The sequence below is a fragment of the Cryptomeria japonica genome, chromosome 6, assembly GCF_030272615.1.
Source record: "Cryptomeria japonica chromosome 6, Sugi_1.0, whole genome shotgun sequence".
Lineage (NCBI taxonomy): Eukaryota > Viridiplantae > Streptophyta > Pinopsida > Cupressales > Cupressaceae > Cryptomeria > Cryptomeria japonica.
Genome location: NC_081410.1, coordinates 542,356,983 through 542,380,039, shown reverse-complemented (window position 1 = coordinate 542,380,039; position 23,057 = coordinate 542,356,983). Strand labels below are relative to the sequence as shown.

At 37.8% G+C, this 23,057-nt stretch overlaps 1 protein-coding gene across 2 annotated transcripts in view; it reads right to left on the bottom strand.

Annotated features, from left to right (window-relative positions):
- LOC131073008 (DEAD-box ATP-dependent RNA helicase 16-like) overlaps positions 1–23,057 on the bottom strand; it is a 155,907-nt gene that overhangs the window by 45,433 nt on the left and 87,417 nt on the right. The gene's annotated exons all lie outside the window — the stretch shown is intronic.

Sequence of the window (23,057 nt, the reverse complement as noted above, 5' to 3'; positions counted from 1 at the left end):
ATATTCCCATTCACTGAACTCTGTACTTTACATTAATAATTTCTCGTTCACTTTATTTAATATTCTTAAGGAAACATGCAAATTAGATAGTTGTATTAACATCAACTGAATGCTTAAGGAACAAAAGTTAAACTTCCGATACCATAAGAAAACACAGAAACATACTACCACATGTAGCTCATATTTTTTGCCTCAGCTTACACAAAACTATAAATTTATCATACTACCATAAGCAAGCAACATATAGGTTTAAGAATCATATTACTACCGTGAATATTGTCTATAGACATTCATGCTAAAGTAACAAAAACAACTGTGCCTAAAGCAGAAGTAAATGCTAAAACATGAATGTAATCTCTAAATCCTAAGTCACAAGGTTTGAATTCTAATTCGTGTCCGGCAACAATAAAAATTTGGATGATATTCAATGAGGAGAAAAAATTCATGATAAAATTCACCTTATATAAATTTAAATTTTTTTAAAATATACATAATATATTCACAGTTATTATATTAAGTTTATAAATTTTAAAATTAATTTTAAGTCTAATATAATATATTCACAAAATTATTATATTAAGTCTAAAATAATAGTATATTAAGTTTATAAATTTTAAAATTAATTTAAATATTTAAATTTTTTTCATATTAAATGTCAATATTAAAAAATAAATAAAGCAATACGCAAAAAAATGGAGCAAAGGCAGAACTGTGAATTCATGGAGAAGTTGGGTAACAAAGGGCAAGAAGATGTGGAGGTCGCTCATTGTACTAAGGAAGACCATCAAGGCAGATTTATAGGTCCCTGAGTTTCAAGAGAAAAAATTAGGGCATGTATCTCATAAAGTTGGAAGACTCATGAGATTGTGAAATTTATACCAAAAGGATTTTTTGTGGCGATCTTTGTTTCTCCTAAAGAGAGGGAGAAGATCCTACAAGGAGGGTTATCGATGATGTGGAATTGTCCTCTATATATGTAGAAATGGTTTCCCAACTTTAATTTGGCATAATTGAATTCATATGATTGGCCATTATGGAATGACTTCACAATCTTCCAGTTTGAATACTGGTTGGAGGAATGTCTTGAAAAATTTGGTCTAAATCTAGGAACCCTAATCGATGTGGTTGCTAGTGCTACAATCGTAGAGAGTAACTCTTATATGTATGCACGTATCAAAATTGCAGGTTATCGATGATGTGGAATTGTCCTCTATATATGTAGAAATGGTTTCCCAACTTTAATTTGGCATAATTGAATTCATATGAGTGGCCATTATGGAATGACTTCACAATCTTCCAGTTTGAATATTGGTTGGAGGAATGTCTTGAAAAATTTGGCCTAAATCTAGGAACCCTAATCGATGTGGTTGCTAGTGCTACAATCGTAGAGAGTAACTCTTATATGTATGCACGTATCAAAATTGCAGCAATAAGACAAATACCAGCTGAGATCCAATTTTGTATCGATGGTTCCCATTGGATACAAACAATTGAAATCAAGGATAAATTGTTCTATATGAGATGCCAAAGAAGGGATCATAGAGAAAATACTTGTAAAACTAGACCTAGGTTTGAGAATGTCTAGATACTGTTATGTTGCAAACATACACGCCCCATTGCAAATGGGGACCCCCACTTTTTGCTTCACTTACGTGTGTTAGGATAGGACGCCTTCAAGCTTGGTAGTGGTCGTAGTTGTTAGCCTTTTCTCATGAGAGAACGTTTGTTATGTGAATGTCAGGATTGAGGGATGTTGCTATGTTGCAAAGTTGCTAAGATGTCGATGTTGTCAATGTTGTAAAAGTTGTCAAGTTGGAGTGGTCTTGTCAAAGCGTTTGGGGTTGTGAGGGATGGATGATAGAGCATATAGTAGTAAGATTGCTTGTAGTTTTGTCAAGAACTGCAAGCACGTCACCTTAAGGTCATGAGTTGCAAGATCATATTATGTAGGGCCTAGGTGGAGGAACAAGTGTGAGATTTTGTCTATGTAAAATTTAACACCCTTGTTTCATGTAAGGACTTGTGCAAATCCACCCTTCATTTCCACCCAGGAAGGGAAACTCAAGTGAAAATTTGGTTAAGTAAAATTCAACCCAACCTTGGGCATGTATAGGGTTGTGCATTCCAACCCTTCAACAACGCCAAGCTTTGTGCGAGCCTACCCTTGGTATGCACTTATGTATTTGGTTTTGTGCACTTCACCTCAGCAACTTGTGCAAGGAGTGGTTCTAAATACGCTCAACTTTCATACATGCCTCATCTCAGTTTGCACTCCTTAATTTGTGTATCCAACCTAGCTATATCTACTCTCCTAGTGTAAGGCAACAAGGGAAGTGTGCTCATAACTAGCAACTTTTGTGCAAGGTGACACCTCTCATGCGCTTAGAAAGAGAGAATTTAAAATGCGTTCTGCTTACATTTTGTGCTTGCAAAAGGTTCAAATTCACCCAAGGCAACTTGAATGAAGTTCAAGGTTTGATGGTGCAAACATTAAATGCTCGATACAAAATTAAATGCTGGAATTTGTTGGAAATTTTTTATGGTGATGAATTATGTGTGGTTGATCCTAACGTATCCGTCAATCTATCATAAACTTGATAGGGAAATCCCAAAAGGTTAGAGGGAGGAAATCAAAAGAACAAAAGAAAGAAAACAATGCTTCGGAAATGGGCTTGTAGTGCATCAGAGACTTCTTATTGAAATCCAAGGGAGCCAAGTCCTCCAAACGATGAAGATCATTACTTGGAATGTCGAGGGCTTAAAAACCCCTAACAAAAGACACTTGGTGAAGTGTAACCTGCAAAAGATGTCAGCAGATATGGTTCTTCTTCAAGAAACTAAGATTTCTAAGGAGGAAGGTATGAACTTTTTGAAATTTTGCAAGCAATGATTTGGGCTCTTTTTGCATGCCTCTAGAACCAATGACTTCAACACCATAATAAATCTAAAAAAAAAGATTGGAGGGTTGAACAAAATCAATAAGGTGATTTTGGACTTTAAAGAGTTCATCAATGAGGCTTTGATGATCGATTATATCCTGAAAAATGGAGTGTACCAATTGACAAATCGTAGAATTGGGTTTGCTAACATTTCAAAACAGCTTAATCTATTTGGCAGAACAATCACTAAAATAGTGATTCTTGTATTCTTCATGTCTCTGTTTCAGACCATTTCCCAGTTCAATTGAATGTTAAAATGAGTGAAAATCCAACCAAGGGAAATTTCAAATTTGAAAATATGTGGTGGTAGGTCCACAATTTAGTCGGTAACTTGGAACAATGGTGGGAGGAGATTGCCTTCTACGAAGGAACAATAATTTTTTTTTCACCAAACGACTAAACTATATCAAAAACAAATTGAAAATTTGGAATAAAGAATGCTTCAAAAACATTTTCACTGAAAAAGAATTAGAAGATTTGAATGAAAAAATCATCAAAGATGGCATGTTTTTAGATGACTATGTTAAACAGAAAGATCTGAAAGAACAACATGTTCAGGTCCTTGTCAAAGAGGAGACCTTTTGGAGGGACAAATCTCGAGAAAATTGGCTTCAAGCAAGGGATGCAAACACAAAAAAAAATCATGCCTCAATGAAATTGCGAAGAGACAGAATCTAGATACAAATGATTTTGTTGCCAACGAGCGGGCAGCCATCAAATCTAAGGTTGTCCATTCATCAATTCTCTATTGGTTGCACTCGTTCCTATTAACAATAATTAGGACCAATCAATACTATCAAATATCTTGGAATGTATTGGGGATGAAAACAATCGTATATTCAACAAAGCTTTTTCTGAGGAAGAGATAAGCATTGCCACGTTTCAATTAAGCCCGAAGAAGGCTCCTGAACTGGATACTTCTTGCTAAATTTTCCCAAGATTGTTGTGGTTTTGTTGGATTAGATGTTTGGGAACTGGCTAAAGATTTCTAGGAAAGGACAACATTTGTAAAAAACACTAACAAAACTGACATAGCTTTAATCCCAAAGAAGTCAGAGTGCAAGTCCTTTGCGGATTTCCGTCCAATTTCATTAAGCAATAACAGCTACAAAATTGTATTTAAAGCATTAGAAAACATATTGAAAAAGACGTTGGAGAAGACAATTTATAAGGAGTAAATTGGTTTTACTCTGGGGAGGGAGATCATCGACAGCATCATTGTCACTTCAAAGACATTGCATATAATATCATCAAAAAAATTGAAAGGCATGTTAATTAAACTAGATGTTGATAAAGCTTATGATAGAGTCCATTGGGATTTCCTTTTTGCTGTTATAAGAAAGTTTGGTTTCAACGAAAGATGGCTAGAGATTATTTATGCATTTATTTCTATTCCTCAATATTCGATGCTTGTCAATGGGTTTATGTGTTGTTTATTTGATGCCAACAACGGGTTGAGGCAAGGAGATCATTATCTCCCTTTCTTTTTGTGAGATTATTGTTGAAGCTATGGGGCGTCATTTAAAAAATTCAGAGAATCTAATGTATGTCAAGGTATCAAGGTTATGGATGGGATCGATCCCATTTCCCATATCCAATTTGCAGATGACACTATCTTATTTGGGGAGGCCACTATAAGGGGGGCTTAGATAATCAAGAAAGCCATTGACTGATGTTCAAATTCTTCTAGACAACTTCTCAATAAGGAGAAAACAAAAATTTTCTTCTTCAATACTAAAAAAATAAAGCAAAAAAAGATCGCTAAGACGCTTGCCTTTTCGGTTGGTAAATTTTCTACTAAGTATTTGGGAGCTCCACTATTTGCAAGAACATGTAGAACCTTACATTGGGAGGAGATTATAAACAGTTGCAAGAATAAGATTGTTGCATGGAAGAATAAATGGCTCTCTTTGGCTGGTAGGGCGTCAATGGCTAAGGTTGTTCTCTTTGTTGTTACAATACATGTGATGCCATGTTTTAAAATGATATCCAAACCAATCTCAAGTCTGAAGGGGTATCTAAAGAAGTTCCTTTAAGAAGACTCCAAGGGCGTAAAAACAAATTCTTTTATTAAAATGGGAATGGCATGTCTTCCTAAGGATCGTGGCGGCACTCAACTCAGGGAGATAGAAAGGCAAAATTTGGCATTGGGAGCAAAGCTTTCATGGAAGATGTTCAAGTTTCCAGGCAAGTTGTGGACATAAATAAAATTTATTTTATACACCACCTCGTGGACGTATAAAATAAATAAGTTCCCAATGGACATGTGTTATAAACCTTAGGGAACCTACAAATTTTAACAAAAAATTAAAAATAAAACGTATTTATTACAGATCTAGAAACAAACTTCAAGTTCACTTTATATTCAACATCCCAATATAAACTTGTAAATGTGGTTGATTGAAATTGGAGTACTAAAGTTCACAATTTATGGGGGCAGGAGTCGGAAGTGCATGTGTATTTGTAACTTAAAATTTCCATGTTCATGTTTATGTAAAATGTCTACTTAGTCTACCGAGAATAGAAGTCAGAGAGGGAAAAGCACTTTGTTCCAAGTGCATGTCTACAACTGATCCTCACACCCAAGTCTTCCATTGTCATACTTGAAATACTATAAATCACAAAAACTTCAACTTTTGACCTCCTATGGTATTTGAAAATTGTCCAACATGATTCCTTCCAAAATTCCTCATCATCCGAGTGAATAAGGCATTCAAAAGCTAGAAGTGTTAGCTTGGTGTATTCCAAAGGTGTCATGGCTCCATGGAATGTGCCCCTCATCCTCTAATAAAAGACAGTGTTCCACAGGTGTTGGGGACGGAGGGACGCAGGAACGGGTTCCCAGGACGGGGGGGACAAAGGGCCTAAGTTTAGGGACGGCGATCGGGGGGTGGCGGGGTGATGGTGCTCATATGGTCATACATCTACTTATAGTACTTGAAAATCTAGTAACAGTATAAGAATTCAATTTTGAATGAAACTATAGGAAATTACTAATTAGTAAAATTATAACATGAAAAATTTGAAATACTAAATCTAAATATGAAGATTTCTTGAATGCTAATTGCTAAATAAAATTTGAAAAATAAAATTGTCAAATTGGAAATTTCTATTATATCGAAAATATGAATATCTAATGTCATATGAGATATCACAAAGTCTATAAAGATAATTACATGATTCATCAATACAATGAGTAGCAAATACAGGTGCTAATAGCAATAGCATTACAAAAGACAAAATGCCAAAATGTCAAAACTCAAAATGTAGTGAAGGGAGGCCTCTAATCATCTGCAAACTCCTCATCACTAGAACTACTAGTCTCCACAAGGTCAAGATCCCTCAAGCTCACACCAACCAGCCCTGCATCTAATGTGGTAGGATCATCCTCATCAATATGCGAAGGCTCCTTTGGCTCTACATCCCATCATGCCGCTAGACTCTCCTTGTACAAAAGTGTCTTGCAGTCCATGAGACGCAAAGCACTGTGTACAGCCACAAGCTTCTCTACTCTCTTAGAGGTAAGTCAATTTCTCTTAAGAGAGTGAATGAAGCTATATGTAGACCAGTTCCTCTCAACAGCTGAAGAACTGGAAACCTGGGATAGCAGACGGATAGCTAGAGTGGTGGTCAAAGATTTCGGACCAAAACAATTCCACAACAAAAGTGGGTCCTCTGGTGCCATAGCTTCTATATCCATCCTTGTCACATCTGAATAGCCTCTAGGAGTGGCAAATCTTCCCCACTCAATGCGAATTATGTCGGCATCTCTAGAGAATCATACATCTCTATGCACCTAAAAAAACCCGCCTTCACCTCATCATCCTGAATCAGTGTCACTCTACCCGGTCTAGTCTTGTACGACTTAGGATTCAAGGCAAAGGCATCCATATGCAAAGGAGTGTTCAGCTTGTCCCATATGTGTTGAACGATTGATCGAATGTGCTCATTGTAGAATGCTAGAGAGGGGCCCTATACTCGCACAGCAAGACTCATCTGGTCAAGCATAGAGTCAATGCACTCATACACCTCTCCAAGGTTAGGTGCATCCCCATCCCATATCTGAAGACCTAGAATACTGGAGAAATGATGGAGACAATGTATTTCGCATTAGTCCAAAACACATCATTCTTCACTATCTGCTTCACCCTTCTCCCCTTCTCTATCTTGGCCTCAACCCACCTATTCCACTCATTAGTCATAACCATGAGTTGCAATGCCTCTTGCAACTCAATAATTCTCTCCAAGAGAATGAAATAGGATGCATATCTGGTTTCAACTGGTTTCAATAACTCCTTTGCGAAGGTCCTGAAGAATGTATGTGAAGTGTGGTGGTTGCAGATAAACATTCGCACATCTCTTGCATCGGTGACCACTCCTCCAATCCAGTCAATCTTCCCCATGTCCTTGAGTGCATTGTTCATGGCATGCACACAACATAGAGTCCACCAAATATGTTTGTAGGCTGCCTCAATGAGTCTCCCTGCTGCTCTACACACATGGGCTGCATCAGTCACTACTTGGACCACATTTTGTGGCCCAACCTCCTCAATAGCCTCCCTGAGGACCTGAAATTGAAAATCAGCATCTTTACGATGTCGTGTACAATCAACTGCTCTAAGTATGGGCCCTCTGCACATGCAACCATGATGTTGATGAGTAGACAATGGCTAACGTCTGTCCACCCATCCATAACAATACTGCACCCAGATACCACCCAACATGCCTTCATCTTCTCCATCAAAATATTGATCTTGGAATAGCACTTATCCAATATCAAGGTCCTCATTTTCATCTCACCTAGTGGCACATATGTTGTTCCTCCCTTCACCACCATAGCCATCATCTCCCTATAATAAGGAGACCGTGTAACATGAAATGGGATGCCATTCGCACAAAACTTGCCAATGGATTTATCTATCTCATCTCTCAGTTGCACATTAAAAATATCAGCTACGGGATTACTCTGCGATGTCTGCAACTTGTGTTTCCCTATCCCCCTAGCAAGCATGGCACTAGAAGTAGAAGTGGAAGTGGATGGAGATCCAAACATCATTCCTCTCGTCTGCGAAGCATGAGAAGTACGTGGCACATGTTGGCTCTGTTGAAGGGCTGCCCTAGCAGACAAAGTAATAGGGACTGAAAGATTTGTGTCATCTGGAATGCCCCAAAGCTTGTTAAACTCAATTCTATATTGTATATTTTTAGGTTCCTTCAAAAACTTACAATGATCCACACCTTTTCCTGTCCAAAAAAGAAAGTGTGCATTCACTCCAGTGATGCTACCAAACCATTCAACCCCACAAATGTTGCACTTCCACTTGTTCCCACACCTGAACATGATGTGCCTTCTACTCTTGAAGCAAACTATTTGAGAGGAGATTTGGGATCATAAGCACCCCTAGCATATTGTGCCAACAACTCTAAAGGGCAACCTGTACTAGTTGGTGCACTCGCCATGGAACTAGAATGGGCTCCGAGATTAGCCCCATGGTCACCCCCCTCATCCTTAGGTTCAAATTCTGAATCATGTTCACTATGAGAATGGATTGCCATCTCATCCTCACTCATGTCATGGGAGCTCATTGTGAAAGTGACACTGCATTTCACAAAATAAAAATAAAAACAAAATCAGCCCAGTTTAATAAATTGAAATACAACTTTGAAATTTGAAATTTCAATTTTGAAAACAAAATTTAGAATTTATAATTATTTTAAAATTAAAATAACAATAATAAAAATTGATGTTGAATCTTGAGGGTAAAATGATGAATGATTCATTCATCATTTTGCCCTCAAGATTCAACGTCAAATCTGATTTGAGATGAATAAGAAAAAAAAAAAAAAAAAAAATTGAAAAAATGAAAATCAGAAAAGAAATCAAAAAAAACAAGAAAAACCCTACCTTGTGCTTGAAAAATCTCTTCAAAAAGCAGTAGAATCCTCTTCCTCCTCTTCTTCTAGCTCGTTCTCACTCCTATCACGCTTGCAATCACTCTTTTCACTCCTTCAATCAGACTTCTACAAATTTTTGCTCCTCTTCAACTTGCTGGAAAAAAAAAGTCATTCAAAATGTGAATGAAATCATCAAATATGATGGTTTTGTTGTGTTTTGGGGGAAGGAATGGCGCCCGCGTCAAATTAGAGTTACCCCCCAACCCCCAAAACTCGAACTTTTTTTAAAAATTTTAATTTTTCATGGCATTTGACGTGGGAGCGACAGGAGACGTCTCCCCCCCCACCTCGAGAAACGCCTAGGCGACACATGGAGACAAGGAGACTTGGGGACATCTCCACGTCTCCTTGGGAGACACGGAGACATTTCCCCGTCTCCGGCAGAGCACAGGTGGTGGTGGTGGGACGGCGGGAGACATCAAGTCCTCGTTTCCCCGTCCCAGAAACGTCCCTGTCTCCGAAATGCGGCCTAAATGGGGGGGAATCACATTTTCGTGGAATGCTGATAAAAGATCTATGCTTCATTTTATGTCGTGGTTATACCTTTTGTGTCTTGATTCATTGTATTTCTTCAATAAATCATTTTCAACAAGTCTAGGAAGCAAACTAAAGGCAAGCCTTAAATATTTTGGTACATCTAGTTTCCCTTTGGGAAGGCATTGATATCGCTATCTTGAAGAAGTTCCTCGGCTTCAAGGGCATGCTTATGAGCCATTCCAAGTAAGCATATATTTCTAAACATACAAAGTGCAACCTTGACTATCATTCATCCACATGAATGGTTAGTGAACAAGCAAAGCTACCCTTTTCTCGTAGCATCATTTGATTCAAACCTATAACTTCATAAAACTGAGATCTCATCCTTGACCATTGCTTTTAGAGCCACACATTTGTTTCCATCCTTTTCTCTGCTCTTAACTATTGTCTTTAATCCTATGATGTATGCCATAATGATAATTATATCTTTTGAAGAAAATTATTTGGCTCTACTAGGAATCAGCAAGATTAAACTCCTCAAAGACAGAGCAGAATATGAAATAAATCAAAGGAGAGTTTTCTCATGCAATTAAAGTTAGTATCCTACATTCTAGTATCAAAAAATGAAACAATAAAAAAATCTAGAGGTGATCAATGCTATTGTTATAGGCCATTTTATTTTTTCTTTAAGTACCTTGGATGCTTGATGGTGGATTGTTTGTTCCTCAACATTGGCCTTTCTTAGTAATGGATGATGTCTCTTTCTACGATTATCTTTTGCATACCTTTTTGGGATGTCTCTGTGCTTGCCCAAGTTTTATACAGTGGAGGTATTCTAAATCTACCTTGGGTTGTCTCTCTCTTTCAAGACACTTTACACTCTTCTTGGATGCTTTTTCCTTTACTAAAGGGCTGTCCTCTATTTGGAGTTGCATCCATTCTTGTGGTCATGGAGTGATGATGCACTAATCCCTCTTTGGTAGAGTCATTGTCCTTTTGACGAAGGTGCAAAATTGTGTTATTCTCCATTAGAAACCTACCCATTCTAAATAGCCATTGGTTCTTAATTACATCTTAAAAAGAATTATGTCATTACCTTGATTAGGTTGATTTTGTTCAGAAATTAGCTTGAGCTTTATAGCATTCTTCAATTTCTTTACTACCAAAAAGTACTCAAACCCTACATATGCTTGTCCACATCTCTAATGGATTTTGCATTCCTTGTTCTTTTATTAAGACCTTGTTGTGACGTATTCACACATCGCCCCATTGCAAATGGGACCCCCTCCTTTTTTGCTTTCCGAGGTTTCTTTTCTGGGTCTTTTAGGGTTTTGTTTGTTAGCCTTTGCATGATGAGTGTTGTCAGGGGGATCGCTAGATAGCAAGCTTTGCTTGAGCTAGGATGAGTCAGTGGATGATCCAAGTTAGGGTTTCTTTCAAGATCTTCCTTAGGCTTGGTTTTGTTGGTTGTGTCTTGTTTGAGTTCGAGGAAGTCGGTGAGAGGTTGAGAAAATTGGCGAAAGACATGGAAGGAAGTCTATCTAGGATCATGTCCAAGGCAAAGTCATGTAAGTTTGAAGGAGAATCAAGCCTAGAACATGATTTTCGCTCCTGACCCTTCCAAAGGGTCCAAAGCGAAATTCATGTAAAACCCTATTTTTCACCAATTTTTTGGGCTAAATGTCGACCTAAAGGGTAGATTTGCATGATCAGGATGGAAGGAAGCCTAGCAAAGTGTGTCCAAGGCATGAAAAGGAGGAAGCAAGTGAAAGATTAGCTCAAATTGAGGATTTCGCTCCTGACCCTTCCAAAGGGTCCAGAGCGAAATTCCTGAAATCCATCTTTTTCTCTCAATTTTGTGTCTGGCTAAGTGTAGATCGAGATCGAGGAAGTCCTTAGGCATGGCTCTGAGTTGCTTATGATCACCAAAAGTGAAGGAATTGAGCTAAAATTAGAATTTCGCTCCTGACCCTTCCAAAGGGTCCAGAGTGAAATTCATCTTTTCTTCTATTTTGCTCTTTCATATGGCTAAGTTTTGGATTTTTGAGGCATAGTTGAGAAGGTTTGGATGCATGTTTGCCTTGGAGAGGAGGTTTAAGACTACAAAATGATGGAAATTATCCTGAAGTGGGAATTTCGCTCCTGACCCTTACAAAGGGTCCAGAGCGAAAATCCTTATAAACCTCATTTTCTCCCTTGTTTTGACCAACGTTCTGGTTTTGAGGTGATGGAATGTAAAAATGTGAAGGATTTTGGCCTAGATTAGGAATTTCGCTCCTGACCATTCCAAAGGGTCCAGAGCGAAAATCCTTATACACCTCAATTTATCACTTGTCAAGACCAAATTCCTAGTTTTTAAGGCATGTTTGGAGGTGTTTTAAATGTTCTAGCCTTAGGGAGTGACTGGAGGTGAAAAAATGAAGGATTCTAGCCTAAAAGGTGAATTTCGCTCCAGACCCTTCCAAAGGGTCCAAAGCAAAATTCTTGAAAACACTCATTTTTCCCTTAGCCAAAGTCAGGATCTTGGTGGAGATGCAGGAGGAAGGATCTATGTTTGCTCCCAAAACAAGATTGAAGTTTGAAAAATGAACAATAAAGCCCAAATCATGATTTTCGCTCCTGACCCTTCCAAAGGGTCTAGAGCGAAAATCTCCCTTGACCTCATTCCCTTCCTTGTTTGACCAAATTTTGATTTGCAAGGCATCTTGAAAGGAAGAATGGACATGTTTGGCCTTTGGAAATGTTTGAAAGCATTGAAAAGTGAAGGATTTTAGCCAAGAAGGTGAATTTCACTCCTGACCCTTCCAAAGGGTCCAAAGCGAAATTCCTTACAAACCTATTTTTTGACCTTGCTTAGGCTTAAAACTTTGTTCCTTGGATGAGAAATGATGAAATTTATCTTGTAAGGAGGAATGAGATTGAAGAGATGAAAGAACCGAGCCAAGAATGAAAAATTTGCTCCTGACCCTTCCAAAGGGTCCAGAGTGAAATTTCTAGAATCACCTATTTTCCCTGCAGTTCTAGTCAAACATTAGGTTTTCATAGCTTGGATGGGTGCAAGGAGACATGTTCTTTCCTTTTGAAGTTAATTGATGTTGAAAAATGATGGAAATTAGCCCAAACCAAGGATTTCGCTCCTAACCCTTTCAGAGAGTCCAGAGCGAAAATCCTAGGATCACCTATTTTCTTTGCAAGACAAGTTAGGTTTTTGGTTTTTATGGCCTAGATGAGTGTGAGGATTGGTGTTCTTGCCCTTTTGAAGTTGGTTGAGGTTGAAAGATGGAGGAATAAGCCTAAAACAAGATTTTCGCTCCCGACCCTTCCAAAGGGTCCAGAGCGAAAATCCTAAAATCCACCTATTCCTTTCAAATTTGTGCCAAGTCATGCCTAGACCAGGGTGAGGGATGCCCTTGAGATTGCCCTTGAATTGATTGTTGTCTCCAAAAATGATGATTTTGGGCTAGAGGAAGAAATTCGCTCCTGACCCTTCCAAAGGGTCCAGGGCGAAATTCACTATGGGTCTTGTCCCTGGCCATGATTTCTAGCAAAATTCTCTCTTCTAGTCATTTTGAGGTCAAAACTTTGGTTCCTATAGCGCATATGGAAGTGGAGTGATGCATTTTTGCTTGGCAATGTAGATTGGAGTTCAAGAAATGAAATTTCAAACCTAGAGGAAGAAATTTGCTCCTGACCCTTCCAAAGAATCCAGGGCGAAATTGTGCAAAACCTATCTTTTCCCTCAATTTTATGCCAAGTCTAGTGTGGATCAAGATTAAAGGTGTCCTTAGGCATGTCCTTGAATTGCCAAGAGTTATCAAATATGAAGAAATGAGCTCAAAACAAGAAATTCGCTCCTGACCCTTCCAAAGGGTCCAGAGCGAAAAACACTAAAACCATCTTTTCCTCCAAATTTTGAATAAAGTCAAGCCTAGACTAGGGTGAGAGAAGCTATTTGGAATGCCTTGGAAAGATTCTTGATCATTAAAAATGCAAATTTTGAGCTAAAATTAGAATTTCGCTCCTGACCCGTCCAGAGTGAAATTCTTCAATCTACCTATTTCCTCCTTGTGTCAAGTCAAGACTTTGAGTCCTAAGGCGTGGTTGAGGTTGAATTGATGTTACTTTGTCCTGCAAGATGAATTGAAGTGAAGGAAATGAGGAATTGAGACCTAAAACTTGAATTTCGCTCCTGACCCTTCCAAAGGGTCCAGAGCGAAATTCCCAATTTCACCTAAATTGCTCATGATGAAAATCAGGATATGGATTCCCAGACCTTGGTGGAGAGAAGACTAGTGTATGCTTGCCTTGGAAGGCATTTTGGAGTAAAGGCATGATAGATTTTGTCCTAAAATTAGAATTTCGCTCCTGACCCTTCCAAAGGGTCCAGAGCGAAATTCTTAAAACCTCTATTTTGCCCCAAATTTACATCAAACTTGGTATGGGTTGAGAATATAGCGATCCTTAGGCATGCATCTAAGAAAGCGTAGTCACAAAGTGAGGTCTAATTGAGCCAGGAATGCAAAATTCGCTCCTGACCCTTCCAAAGGGTCCAGGGTGAAATTCTTATAAAGCCTGTCCCTGGAAAGAATCTTGAGCAAACTTCAGTTTGATATCTTCTTGTTGATGATTTAAGGTAGAAAATGCTATGTTGAAATGAATTCGTTATATGACCTTAATCATCTTTTGGTTTGTCTTGCAGATGAAAGAAGACCAAGCCAGGGCAAGGACGACCTCCTCCAGTCCTGCATCATCAAGGACGACCTCCTCCAGTCCAGCATCATCAAGGACGACCTCTTCCAATCCAGCATTTCCAAGAAAGATGAAAGAAGACCAAGCCAGGGCAAGGACGACCTCCTCCAATCCAGCATCATCAAGGATGACCTCCTCCAGTCCAGCATCATCAAGGACGACCTCTTCCAATCCAGCATTTCCAGGAAAGGTACACCATCCATCCTGCACATCAAAGACAAAGGAGGTTAAAGCAAGGGTTTGTTGAAGAAGCCAATAGTTTCAGAAGAGTTAATTAAAGTTATCTTCTCAGCATCATCAAATTGAAACATCAACCAAGTTACAAGTGTCAGACAGGGTGGCGTCCCAATCATCATTCCTCCAATTGGATTGGTCCACCTCAGCGTGTCCAAATTCAATGTACCTGACTCATCGGGGATGACACAAACTTCAATGTACCTACCCCGGTTATCCATTGGTCGAATATTCCAGAGAAGACATGTGTCCAAATAATGCAATTATTTCATTAACTAGAATTGAGTTTGTTTTAACAAACCCTAATTAGGGTTTTCATTGTAAAATCTCAGCCATTGATCTCAAATTGATCTGAGCCATTGAATTGTATTGAGAGCACTATATAAGCCCTGGCTCCTCATTTGTAAAGGCATATAGTTAGTCAATAGTTGATATTGGGTGAATAGTTAGCTAATAGTGAATAGTCAGCTGATAGAATAGCAATTAGAGTAAATTAGAAGGACAAGGCAAGAAATTGTTGCCAGTGATTGTAAACAAACTCCATTTTCATTGAAGTTATGGTGAAGTGTGTTGTTTCGTTGCAATATGCATGGTCTCTTGTTGAATCTTCATTCTAGATGATAGATAATTAAATTGAATGAAAGAAGTTGTTGAATGCACTTGTGTGGAATCCGTCTAATCCATACCACTAGCCTCTTACTGATTGTAAGTGCACCCTACGTGGTCAACTAGCATAAAATGAGCTTAATCTTAAGTCGTTACACGTCTATTGTTCATGCATTATCTTGAATGGTGATCAGTGTCTGATGGTGTACGATTTGAACGTATTGGAAGCATCCCTTAGAAGATCGCACTGAGTTGGTATTGGATTGTTCAAGCCTGATGGTGAGACCCAACCCAGCAGGACTCCACCTAGTCGTTCCCATCTTCTTGCATTCTAGGTAGTAGAGTAGACTTCCTGAACCCTGCATCTTTTACCATTTGTTTGTCTTCCAGTTAGTAAATAGGACTTGTGATTCCAGAAAATCAGACGTTCAGGTCATCGAGTGTAAGTCCCCTTGTGATTCCAGCAAATCACATCATACCACGAAGAGCTTATCCACGAGTAGAGAACCTACATAACAGAACCTTGAAGTTTCTCCGATTGATCCTTTTTGCGATATCTTCAGCATTCGGAAACTTTACTCAAGAGAGGATAAGGTACCCTTAGGTATTTTATTATGTGTTCGCATGTGCATAAAAACACATCAACAGACCTCTTCCACAAAAAAAAATCTTTAATAAAACATAAAGCCAATTCCTTCAGTATGCTTCTCAAAACTGCCAAAGGATTCATATAGCACTTGATTAGAATAAGAAGCATAAAATGGAGGCTTGCAATGCATAACTCAATCGTGATTATTGAATACCTCAATCATGATTTTTGCTTGTCTTCTTGAAACTTTATTAACATCATTTGGTTTCTCATGACTTCTATTGCACCTCCACCATGATACCCATATAGACTTGATTGGAATAAAGGGCATACAATGGAGGCTTAATGCATACCTCAATCATAATTTTTGCATCCTTGGTAGAAGTTTTAATAACCACGCTGCATATTAAACCCATTTTTCAAGTTTCAAAAGTGGCTTGTATAGGTACATCGTCAAACAATTTGCAATAATTATAGTTTTCAGTTGAATACCAATATATCACCATACAATTGAATTTTTCAACTCAAATGTTAGAAGCAACTTATATTCACAATAATTTTCTGATTGGCACAACTTCCACCTAATCAAGGACGAATATACTCGTTGTAATGAACTGTAATTCTCATAATTTCGAATAATATTTGTATTGTAGAACACAATCCTGCTACTGAGAGGGGGCTGAAACAGTAGTAGATAAAACTTTTAGATCCTTAGACAAAAGTATTCCTGATAAACTGAAAAAATCAGAACTGAAAAGAATGCAACCACACATAGGATCCAGCACATACGAAATACGTGGAAAACCCAGAATGGGAAAAACAACGGTGAAAAATGCTGCTTGGATCGACTTTCCTAATCCAACCTCACAAATTCCTTGCTTGAGAGTACCAACTTCTTAGACTTAGCACCAACTTAGTTTCCTAAAGGCACCAACAAAAAGAATGTTACAGATTTCTTTCAGCTCAGAAACAAAATTATAATCTCTGCGCTTAAATGCTTCAGCACATAATATGCCTCTGCTGTCGCACCTTCCAGTCTTCCAATCATCAATTACAATTCATACTCAGATTTCTCTTATATGCAGAAATACTTTTCTACACAATATAAGCTCACAGAACTTTCATCAAATGATATATTACTCCCGATCAATCCTTCAACACACACTAAGACTTAAATGTTACAATATGTTTTACAAACTAATACTACTCTCATTTGCAAAGATATTCTACTGCAGCTATAACATAATAAGATCTCTCAAAATATACAATACTAACAGCGATACATTTCTTCTGTTTGATACACAACACTCTCTCTAACAAAATCACCCTACATACAAGCATTTATAAACACAACATCGGGTGGTGTAGATAGTTACAAAATGGTTGTAACTTTTTTCAACCAATCATACAATTGATACCCAACTATCGAACGTTTAACTTAATCAAACTTCAGACATAATTGTTATTTCCTATTGCTGTTCATGTTACACAAAACATTTCTTAAACAGAAACAAAAAAAGTGGCAGCCAGCAACCAAACCAATGGTAATAACTAATCAAACCAACAAACAGATCTATGTGAATAATATGCAGATCAATCTGAAGATACTGTATGATACTTCTCTTTGAATAGAATCAAAGCATTCCTTGAAACACGAAACTACAAATGAGAAACCCGATAAGAAGAATCCACTGCAAATCATCACAACAAAACAGATCGAAGGCATATTCTATTTCAACGCAGTTTCACAGTGATCAGTCTGAAGATACAAAGGTGCTGAACACAGGTAACAGCACTATTTATTATTACTCCTGTAAAACTCATGCATGATCTCTGCCATTTCCTATGCCCATGCGTAACTTCTGTAATTGCCAACATATTCTGAAACTAAGAGTGCCACATCCAAATAAGACTCTCAATAGATATTGGAATGAATATCTCCATCCACACACAAGCTTGAAAAAAAGCCCATTCCAATGTATCATCTGCAAATTCTCTAACTCTCCAAAACAAACAATTCGCCAAGGACAATATCAAGTAATCTGCATCTCTTACTGTATCTCTGCATCAATGACAAATACAACTTACTGAATCTCTGCATCTTTTCTTTTGACATCGATGACAAGTTTGTCTATCTACATGTATGCAATCAAATAACTACAAATATGTAAATATTTTAATGCTGACCTTACGGAAGACATTCCACAGCCCAATTAGCATCCCAATCAGCAACTTTGTCTATCCAAACTATACAGCAGCCTTAACTCTTTACTAAAGTCTTCTTGTGATTGTACACTAGCTCCCCAAGATATTTGGCTTCATATAACACTTGTATGGCAGGAAATTTGATCAGTGATTCATACTTGGGTGGGCAGCAATACTAATAACCAGCCTATGAAAGCTGAATCGAATATTCCAAGACATCCTAAGCCACAGCCTTGCATTGAACAACACCTTCGAGGATGTACGGTAGGCAACAAATGGTACATAAGGTTTTAAATGCATAAGCAATCACCTATATAATGCTGCATCAAATTTTGGTGAATCTTAGTGTGCTACACTAGCTTAGACTAGACTTTGTTCCTCTCAGAAGTGCCATACCACCTCGTTGACTACAAAGATTGGTGCGGACCTCATTATGAGTGTAGTGGCTGATGTGACAAAGCACCACAAGAATTAATGCTTCTAAAAAATGCTTTAAAACTTTTTAATATAAGTATATTAGATGTACAGCCCCTCTAGACTAGACAATGTGATACACCTTGGTTGGAAACTAAACCAATATAAAAATATTTAATTTTTTAGAGTATTCCACAGGCACACAACTCCATGAAATTTGTTTAAATTTTACTTTGCACACACATCTTCAACCCAATCTTTATAAATTGTATTTGCCTGCAAATCTCACAAATTATCTCAAACTCTTCCTCTAAAAGCACTACCCAAATATGTGGTAATAACCAAAACCTCTTCCTCCTTTACTATGCAAATCTTAAAAACATGCGTGAAATCTGAGTGTTCCACCTGCCAATCAGCTACAGCAGATCTTTCACTACTAAAACCAATTTTTTGTAGGGGTTTTCATTGCAAAGATAAGAGCTAGATAACAACTCAAACTCCACAACGGATTTCATCGAAATAAATAATCCACAATGAATGAAAATAAGCCTCTTCGGGCTCTTTTATAACTTTTCTAGGAAACTTTCCAAAAATTAGATTTTAAAATCACTTTTCAAATAAGAAACCCTTTTTGCTCCAGAAAAGGGACTTTTTTAAAATATTCACATTTTCAACACTAGAGTCTCTTTTAAATTCACCTTATAAATAATTGATTTAAGTTGTCCTTTAATTTAAGTTTTCTCAACAATTTAACAATTAATAATTTATTCATCGAATTATTTCCCACATGTCGATGTGTGTTTTGTGACACCATACAACACAGAATAAAGTGTTGCATACTGATACTCTCTTGAACAATATCTCCTCAAATGCTAAACTTTGTAATCAAACGAGATGACTCCAAGGTTCTTATAGTCAGGTCTTGACATTATACATGGATCGACTCAGTGTATCTATGTGATTGCTGGTAATCCAAGGGTACTCCCGTTTATGAACTACAACTAGAACATGAACATCAGATGTATCAATGATGTGATGCTTCTTCTCCTAAACTAATTCAAACTCAAATAATAATAAAAAAAGGAGAAAAGGAGAAAGGGTTTAGAGAATCTATGCTAAGTTGCTAACTCCTAATTCCTAAGGACAATGACAATAATGAATGATGATTTGATAGACAAATCCTTCATGAATCTACCTTCTACTTAACCAGAGATAGCTCACAGTGCCATAGAAAGAGTGTGATCTCCTAAGGTAATAAAAGATCTTCATATTGCAAACAATCCATTCAAATACCCAATATTGGTGCAATCCAAATGAAGTATTCACAATCGAACCTAGCCACAATAATAATTAGGTTCAGGCTAACCATGCAAAACAACTTGCAATCAACAAGGTGTAAATGATATGAACCAAGGGATTCATCAAATATCATCACACTTCGCCATCATAATCAATGAACTTTATCTAAATTTGAGAAGTAACAAGAAACCATGCAACATGAATAAATTACACATAGAAATCCACCATGCTTCAATGAAGATCATGTATCAAAATCATCAAGTCTTGGCAACAATTTCTTCTTTCCTCCTTCTACTCTACTTCACTTCTAACAACTGTCTACTAATGAACTATTAACTATTAACCTTTACAAATGAGAGGATTGAGCCTTATATAGAGAGCTCATTACATTTCAATGGCTCAAATTAATTCCTCAAATCCACAGCCAAGATTCAACAATAGAACCCTAATTAGGGTTTGTTACAACAAACTCCCTCTTGACGAATAAGAAAATTGCAATGAATAGGACACATGTCCAAATCTGAATGTGCACCAATGAGTGATGAGGTTAGGTACATTGAACTTTGTGCCTCCACATGCGATAGTTGTCCCCTTAGTTGGATGAGTCAAGTGCATTGAATCTAGACACCTTCACTTAGAGTGATGTGATTGGGCTGATGATGATTGGGTGCCACCTCAGCTTGCCATGTGGATGGTCACAAAGTGTGATTCAGCAATATATCTTGATACTCAGCATTATGTAGCTTGCTCAACATGATGAAAGTAGTGGGACATATTCCCAAATTGTATCATCTTTGATGATCAAGCAAACTTTCTAACTTTGCTTAACTCTTTTGAAACTATCTACTTAATCACCTTTCACCTTCCATCTTCATGTTTGGGAATATTCATCCTTGTGATATATTTCATCCTGATGATGCCATGATTCCTAACCTTTCATGGCACTTAGACTTGATGTAAACCTTTGATCAACTTCGTGTATGATGTAGGGGTACCCTTATGTTGCCTTTGCAAGCCACCTATCCTAATGTCGAGACCTTTGAGAAGATGTTTGATATAGACTTTGTAGTGTCCCCGTTTCGACTTGAATTCCTTGCCTCGATGTACTTCTTGACTTCATTGCTGTATTGGCAATGATTCTTGGATTTCTGGAGGAAATTCAAGATTGTAGACATCTTCACCTCCCCTCCATGTCTTGAAGTTTTTGAACTTGTTGAGCAATCTTCTTTCGAGTATTAGCATGTTGGCATTTTCTTGTAATCGCTTCGTTGAAGTTGTGAAGCCCATCACCTTGCCCATGTTGATCTTTTCCTTGCACTGGTGATTGATCTCTCTTGCCTTGCTGAAGTGTCCTTGGAAAGTAATGTGGTCCCATTTCCTTCATGTCGATGAATCTTTATGTTACCTTGTGTCACACCTGAAAAGAATACAATTTAAATAAAACAAACTGAAATGAAACCCAACTTATACATCTTAATTCAAATGAGACAATACTTCATCAGTCAATAGTCAAACCAATGCTCAGATCTGGAAATGTATTTTGAGCTTATAAATGATGATTTTCACTAGCAATCAAATTGAACCAGAATGCTTTCAGCCAGAGAATTAACCTCTTAATCAGGTCTGAACAATCTCAATGGGTTTAACCACGAATCTGCTTACGAACTCGCCTCAAAATGAAAGGATTTTACCCTAAAATTCAGATGGAATTCGCCTTACTTCTGCTCGTCTGCTTATGAATTCGCTTAAGTCTGATCTCTGCTTCTTAAATTCACTTTGAATTAAATTGAGTGATGCTTGAATTGAATGTATTGATCTCTCCTTTATATCCTCCTTCAATCCTTTGAATTCATAATCCTTCATTAAGCCAACTTAGGCCTTTAGAACCTTGCTTTTATCTTTTAAAATGTTTGAGCCTCATTCTTAAGTGGGCCAACTTATCCTCTTGATTGCCTGAGCGGGTTTTGAGGGCTTAGATTGCACAAAGGAGAACACATAATACACTTGTGCTTGTCTAAGTAAAGGCACATTGTGCATGTGTGCATGCACAAAATTTATACATGGGTACATGCACAAAATACAAGTCGGCCCTTTTGCATTCAACTTGCCCTCCTTTCAAGTCGGCTGCATGCTTAATTTTACCATGGAAAAAGGGGGATATAAATGAAGGTCTAGCGCAACTCTCCTTGCACATCATTCAATGAAATATAAACTTGTTCTGCTCTGCTTGCAAATTTAGGTCTGATTTGCAGTGTTTTAGGTCAGATTCCAATCTTTCAAGGTCTGATTCATTGACCTAGGTCTCAGATTTAGGTCTGATCTTTGTTGCTTCACCACTTCCCTTGGGCGCACAATGCATGGTGCCATGCAAAGTCTGAGCGCATAATACATGAGTATCTGCACAATGTTAGCACATAATACATTAGTATCTCCACAATGCACTCTGGTCTTAACTTAACCAAATTTTCCGATTTGCTTATTTAGTTTCACAAATGCCTTGTCAAGGTTTAATGTGCCTTCTCTCCTTTTAGGTCTGGTTTCACAATAAACTGATTCTTTTACCTTCTTCCTTGGGAAGATGCGTCCTCTATGCTAGTATCATGATGAGCGCATTTTGCATATGATTTTGCACAGTGCATAGTGCATATGATGATGCACAATGCACTCTATACCTAACTTAGGCAAATTCCTCCTAAGCGCATATTGCATGTGTGGCTGCACAATATTATCAAGGAGGGCACATAGTGCATGCACACATGCATTACACATCCCATACGGCACTTGGTTGAATTTCGGATGCCCTCATTAAATCAACACCCCCCCACCCTTCATTTCTTTAAGTTCTCACTTTGATCAAGTTTGTGCTAGGTTTCTTTGGAGTTGAGGCATCTTGGAGCTTAGACCATACACATAGTCCCTTAGAGCACATAATACATATGGTCATGTACAAGTTGAGAAAGAAATGCATGTGGGTGTGCACTATGCAACCACTTCCATAATTAGGCAAATTTTTGGTGATGTCGTCCTTAAGCTCATGGCTAGGATAAGACTCGTTGCTCTTAACATCATGGTTGTTAGATCAATCTCGTCCTTGGAATGTATGTAAAATGACTCTTGAATTGCTTTGAGTGAACTTGCAAGCTCATGATCTTGGGCACAAAATGTACCTAGTAATGCACAACCTAGGGCGCATTGTGCAAGTGCAACAGGACTATGCACCCAACCTCACACTTAGTGAATTTTTCATTTCGCTCACAAACCTAATGATGTCTTGGTAAAAATGTGATGCTTTAAGCTCGTTCAAGGTAAGTTTAGGATCACTTAAATATGCTTGGAGGCAAAGAAACTTAGGTGCAGTATGATGATGTGTTTGTACAAGGTTTTAAGGTACTTATCTCCCCATGCTTAACCAATTTTGCTCCTCTAGACTTGAGTTCACAACATAGATTTTGACATTCAAGACCCTAAAGGGATATGCTTGCAATTCTTAATGAAACTACAAGCAATCTTACCACTACTAGGTAGCACATCATCAAACCCTAATCAATGGCAACTCTGGCAAGATTTGACAATTTAGCAACATTTGACAA